At 48.9% G+C, this 6476-nt stretch overlaps 1 protein-coding gene across 1 annotated transcript in view; it reads right to left on the bottom strand.

Annotated features, from left to right (window-relative positions):
* PBX1 (PBX homeobox 1) overlaps nucleotides 1-5488 on the bottom strand; it is a 135635-nt gene extending 130147 nt beyond the window's left edge. Inside the window, exon 1 of the mRNA XM_042029720.1 lies at nucleotides 5482-5488. The gene's annotated coding sequence lies outside the window, so the exon portion shown is untranslated. The remainder of the gene's footprint in view (nucleotides 1-5481) is intronic.
* Between the last annotated feature and the right edge of the window lie 988 nt (nucleotides 5489-6476).

Below are 6476 nucleotides of genomic sequence, written 5' to 3'. Positions count from 1 at the left end.
GCTTGAGGAGGAGGAGGGAGGAGGGAGGGAAGGAGGAGGGAGGGAAAGGGGGGGGGTTCCGGGGAAGGGAGGGGAAACGGCGGCGACTCCAAAAGCAGGGCAGCTCAGCCCCGCGCCAGAGAGGCAACGGGCGGGCTGGGGGCAGGGGCTGCGCCCGGGGAGAAGGAGGCGGCGGCCGCCCGCGACGGCAGCGCCGGAGCTACCGCGGCCAGAGCCCCCGCGCACCGGGGGAAGGCTCCAAACTTTCCCCCACCCTGGAGCCGCGTTCACGGCTGGCTGGGCCCCCCTGCGCCGAGCCTGCGCGCACCGCTCCGGCCCTCGCCGCCTGCTTTTGTTCGGCTCCGGACTCCTCAAACTGGCACGGAGAAGCCCGGGGGCGGGGGGAGGAAGGGGCAGCGGCGCCGCCCGCCCCCCCGGCCCCATTGGCGGCGGCAGCGGCGGGAGGGACGGCCCGCGAACCGCACCGCCCCCTGCGCGCCCGCCCGTCAATCTCCGGGTTCAGAGGTGGGACGGGGCCGCGCCCCGCCCGCGCCTTAAAGCGACCGAGCGCGGCCGAACGCGGCGCCGCAGGGGGAAGAGGTGGCCCGGGCCGGGGATGCGGGCCCCCCGCCTGCCCTCACCCCCCGCCTTGGCCCTGGCCCGCGCTCCCCGCCCCTCCGAGCGGTGCCTCAGCTTTTCCGCCTCCCCTCGGGAGCACCGCGGCCCCGCGGCTGCTGCTCAGGCTCCCCTCTGCGTTCTCCCAGCTTCCTCCATCTCCTCTCAACCTCTCCATGCTTGCCTCCTCTTAGTCAGCCATCCTGCCTCTCCTCAGCCTTCCTCACGTCCCGTCAGCCCCCCCATCTCCCCTCAGCCAGCCATCCCACCTCTCATTAGCCTTCCTCCCCTCCTGTCAACCTTCCCCATCCCCTCGGCTCCCCGATGCCCTCCAGACAGCCTCTGTGCCTCCCCACTGCCCCTCAGCCATCCAGCTGGCTCTGACTCCCCAGACTGTCCCCAAATCTCCCAGGAATGAGCAGGGTTCCCCCACCACTGTAGCCCCCAGGGAGATCCTTTCATCTCAGCCACCAGTGTGTCCTCATGGTGCTGTTTCTCTCACTAAACCTTGGACCAGATGACCCACTGTGGTCCTTTCCAACTTAGGCCCGATTCTGTGATTCTCTCCTTTCTCTTCCCCAGTGCAGAGCCTCCCCAAGCACATCTTGCAGGCCAACGGTGCCACATCCCACACTTGATTGCCCCTCAACTGCCCAAACAGCACAGGAACAGCTGGCAGAGATCCCAAGACCACTATTCCAACCTACATGTCACAGCACTCTGGAGAGGAAGGACTTCCCCAGCCCCTTTCTCCACTCCCTGGCATTTGAGACTGAGTCCTGCATCTGGAAGGATCTCTGTAGGCATCAGCTGGTCAGCAGGCATGGCCCTGGGACTGGGCTGGCCATCAAACTTGCATTTAAAAATCAATAAATAAAACAGTTATGGTGATTCAAGAATTTCTTGCATGGCAAATGGCTTCATTAGATTGTCCCTTTCTCAGATCCAAGGATGCCAGCTCCAGGCACCTTGTAACACAAGGGAAGATGTATTTAGTCCAGCTCCTGACTTCAGCACTGGTTGGGGAAAGACCCATCAGGTACATTGGAGAGAAAAAAATATGTAAGGCAATTGTTTTGCTTCCACTCTTCCTTTTTAATGAAACACTTTCCAGTGTTTTAAGCAAAACATGATTTTTCATTTTGAAATTTCCTTTCGAACCATTAAAATGTTTTAAAGCGGTTGAAGGCACAGTGAGATGTTTTGATTTTTGTCGCTCTGAAACGTTTCACTCAACACGTTCTTCATGTGTTCAAGATTTGCCAAAATTTTTCAAAGGTTTCTGCTTTCTCACCCAAGACATACCTGTATATTTTTTACCTTTGTGAAAAGAGAAAAAGAAAAGGGAGAAAAAATATTATCATCTCCACGGCTCCACTGGAAACAGAACTGTATCCAAGAAACGAAGAGCCAAGGGACTCCTCTCCAAAGGTCCAAGCTTTCAGACACTTAGTCATCCCTTCACTTGCTTGCTCACATACCAAGTCTAGACATTTGCTGTCTCAAACCCTGGCAGGGACTTTCTCACCCCCACAGGTCAGCCCAGGGTCTTTTGGGTTTGATTTTGAGCGGCTCCAAGGACAGGCAGTGTAGCAGAGCTGAGCGTGCACAGCGGGAAAGGGAGCATGATGTCAGGGACATTGGGGACCATGGGATGCAGTGGCCTGCTGACCCTCCTGACTCTTGTTTTGAAGATCTTTCCCTATTTTCCAAGTCAAAATGTGATGCCTCAGCACATCAGGCTGGAGAGAGCAGGAGCCAGAAGACCCTCCAGGAAGCTGGCATGGGTAGGGTACGAGGTACACACAGGGTTGGTGAGCTCCAGGCAGCCCCATAGTGTCTCAGAGAGAGCAGGACAGAGCAATCCAAGCTGCTCCAAGGGAAGCATCCCAGCACAGAATCTTGGAGGATCTATATGCCAATGCAAAAATGGCAAGGATTCTGCCTCTGCTGTCTGCTGGAGTCTGTAAAATCCTTCCTGTCAGAGATAACTAATCCTGGAGCCTTTACAACACCTCTCCTGAAAAGCACATTTCATTCCTCTGTCTCCTCCTGCCTTCCAAGTGCATGAGATTGCAATAGGTATTACTGAAAATATTCCCTATGGGAGCCGACACTGGACTCCCTTAAAATCCAAACACCATCACCCCTCCTTCCCCAAGACACAAGTGAGCACTATGTTCTATTATCTCTACACCCACTAAATCTTTCTGAAATAAAGAATAAACATTTCCACCACACATAGTGTAAGTGTATGTGCCCAGATGCCTTGCTTCCTCTCCTCTGTGCTTATTATAAAGTGGTTTTGTTTCAATGGCGTAGCAGATGGACAGCGTCCAAGTCTGGCATCCCCACTCCCCCCAGTACATCTAACGCTATCTTTGATTTATCACAGATTCCTGCAGAAAATGTTTATGGGAGCCTCTTGTTTAAAATCTTGGCTGCATCACAGCATAATTCCTATTATTTATTAAATGAAAATCAAGCTGTTGTTAATGCACCATTGCTGTGGCAAAGTGGAGCCCTTGGAAATGAAGGCCAAACACACTCTCTGTTCTCCGAGCACAAGGGAAGCATCCCGCTGTGACCATCGCTCAACAGTCATGAGGCCACTGGGATGAGAAGCAGTTTCCTGGCCTGGGACTCCTTAAACATTTCCTTTTTACTGAAGAGAGACTCCTTTGCTTTGCTGCCCCAAACCTGACCTCCCAGAGCCAGACAGTGCACAGATCATAGCTCACACCATCAGAGGGGCTCTACCTAAGACACCACTTTGGCCATGCCCTTCTTCATCCACCACGACCAAATTAATTTTCCTCCCTCTTCTGCAATTTTCCTCTAACAGAAAAATTTCCATGGAAAACCCAAAGCCCCTTCTATTTCCCAGACAGCCACAGTCCCTGTAACACAATGAGCTCCATATAGATGGTCTCCCTTACACTGAAGTGTGGCAGTGTTTACATTCCTAACTGGTTTTCAGAGGAAATTCTAAAATTTTCCTGGAAATGTCTTGTTGCTTTGAACTGATTGTTTATTTGTCAATTTAGTCATTAACCTTCTTCCTTACTCCTTTGGCTTTTGATAAGACAGAAAATGTCAAAGGAATAGGAAATAGGCTCAGAATGGTTTCCCCTGGCGAAGGATCCCAGTCCTCAGAAGCAAAGGGAGTTTTCTCATCAATTTGAGCAGCTTCACTCCAGGTGCCAGGTTAAATCAGCCTTCAGGTTTTTGCAGGGTTTGTGTTAGGCTTTAGGTCTTCTGGAGGGATCTCAACCTGGGGATCTCAAAGCCCTTTCAAAATGAGCTAAATACCACTGATCCCAGTAAAGATGAGAAAAGCCAGAAATATATTCCCACTCACTCCCTTCCCAGCCTCACCTTCAACCCCTGTGTCACACCAACTCTGCCATGTTCATGGTCTCTTCTATTAAGAAATACATATCTTAATTAATACATTGCTTATTAATATTACCTATTAATGAAATTATTATAAATAACCTGACCACAGGCAAAATCCTACAACCACAAGAGAGGTGAACAAATTCTGTTCACACTAAAATTTGTGGTATCTAAATTGTTTGTTACTTATTCAAATACAAGTAACAAAATTCCTAGCACCAGAAGTTTACCAAAAAGAAAAACGTCTTTTCCCAATAGCTGACATAAACATGTAAGTGCTACCAAACATATTTACATGTTTGAAATAGATGGTATAATTACAATGAGTTATAGCCAATATTCAGACTTTCCCTGGTTTAAATGCTACCTTCTGATACAGCACAGCACATCCTTTAATTGTGATCACATGCTCTTTCATAGAGACTGCTGCAATTTTTTTCCACAAAAACATCTATAATTGAAAAGAAAATGGCATTGTTTATAATAAATTGTCTACCCTCCTGGAAATAAACAGGTGACTTCCCTTACAGAATGTCCTATTTCTGGGATTTCTATATCAGAGCAAGCCATCTGCAAAATCATTTTGGACATTTTTCCAAACCCAAACTTGAATTTCAGCAAGGAAATGCAGTTTTTCAAGAGAGAAAAAAAAAATCCAACGAGGATTTTGAAAACAAGTCAGGTAAAAGCTATCAGTGGAAATAGCAACAAAAGCAATCGTAGAGTACTCCAATAAAAGCAGGTCCATTCCAGACTCAACAAAAAAGGTCTTTTACCCTCTTTCAACCAATACTGATGTTCCTCAAAGGATACAAATACCTGTTAAATTCACTTTTATCTAGAGAGTCTCACATTTGTGCAGTGCTTAAAAAAGGAGAAAAAGCCACATTAGAGGTACAAACACATGACTGTATTCTATAGCTTCTCCATGAGCTCTCACAAGTCAAGCCTCCTAATGGGACCTCAAGACCTCTTCATCACCAGCAGGATGGGCTCTCTTTTGCAGGAAGCCCGTTTTCAGATGATTTACCAAGAAGGTATATCCCCAGCCTTCCTGTACAGACAAGGATATGGAGAGCCAAGAGAAAGAAGAGCCTTACCTCTGGGAACCACCAGCAAGAGCCAAAGTACTCACACAAAGTTCTCAAGTAATACCTGTCTTGGTCACAGTGTCTGTGAAAGAAATCCCTGTTGCCTCATGTGAACTAGAGGTAACCAGAATGATTTTCTTTGCATCTCAGATGCAGACTCACGGTTTTTGGAATGCTTTCCATCACACCATCTCCCTTCAAATGGTCTTTATGGAGTTTATCTGCAGTCAGAAGTTGGTTTTCCTCTCCTGAGTTTTCCATGGATTTCCTAGACTAAGAAAGGCTGCCATTGAAGAGGCTCAGCTACAGGTTTCTGCTATCACCTTCATAAAAGGGGGCTCTAAGGCTATCCCCAAAGACAGTTCTCACCAGCCCTGAGCTGAGGGATAGAGCCAACGCCGTCAGCCCCTCTGCAGCACTACAGTTCGTGAAAAGTGTCCTCCCATGCAAGGTCTGCTCCCTGAGTCAGAGCCCTGCTATCCCATGCTCCTCTCAAGCTGGCCATCAGCACAAAGCACTGAGCAAAGAGGTCACAGTGAGAGACGCAGGTCTCCATGGTGGTAAGCAAGCCAACAGCTCCAATTTACTGAAATACTTTTCAATAAAACCCCCCCGCCCCTGCTTGGCTGTTCACAGATTCCTTCAGTCTCTCTCCTGGGGGGTTGACCCATTTTTCCTGCAGGCTTTCGTATTATCAGCTGTCCCATCCTTTTTGCACAACTGCTGTAGTTGGACCTTAGCCTTTCATTTCATTTTCATTTGGCTTCTTCCCCAACTTCCCATATTTGAGCGTTTTCCTTATTATCAGTCTGGTCCCTTCTGTACTTTGTTCAGCTCTGTTCTCCTAATTGGTTTGAGTATGGACCCAGCATCCCCTAAAGGAGAGTCACCTCCCCTCACACACCAGCACTGCCACACATTCCACACCCTCCCCAGACTCCCAGAGCAGGAGTGACACCTCTTCAAAAGATGCTGGTGTCCTTGGACTGAACGGGTCTGAGACAGTGATCGATATAAACACTGATTGTGTCCCATATTGGTTTTTCACAGCCCAGGAAACACGTCTCCTGGCAGGCCCTGAAGGTTGTAGGACAGACAGGCTTCAAACCAGACATCCATTTTCACTACTGCTTTTATCAACAGCTTTCCCTGTAATATCCCTGTATTGCACACCCCCTTGGGAAGCACCCAGTTTTGAATACCCAGCAGCCTAAAACTAGGATGTCCACTTTAATTCCTATGAATTGATAATATTTGGATTCTAGCACGGTCAGATGTACCAAAGCTGATTGCACCACCCTTGTCAATGACCTTGTCTTTCCAGAACACAAGTCACCACTACTTCCCTGTGGCTCCCAGGTCATAAAGAGATGTCAAAACCACTTGCCTCTC

The sequence above is a fragment of the Corvus kubaryi genome, unplaced genomic scaffold (genome assembly GCF_017639235.1).
Source record: "Corvus kubaryi isolate FWS band 111438036 unplaced genomic scaffold, C.kubaryi_AGA036_p1.0 37334, whole genome shotgun sequence".
In the NCBI taxonomy this organism is placed as follows: Eukaryota; Metazoa; Chordata; class Aves; order Passeriformes; family Corvidae; genus Corvus; species Corvus kubaryi.
The sequence above is the reverse complement of the archived record's forward strand: the minus strand, read 5'-3'. Positions and strand labels throughout refer to the sequence as shown.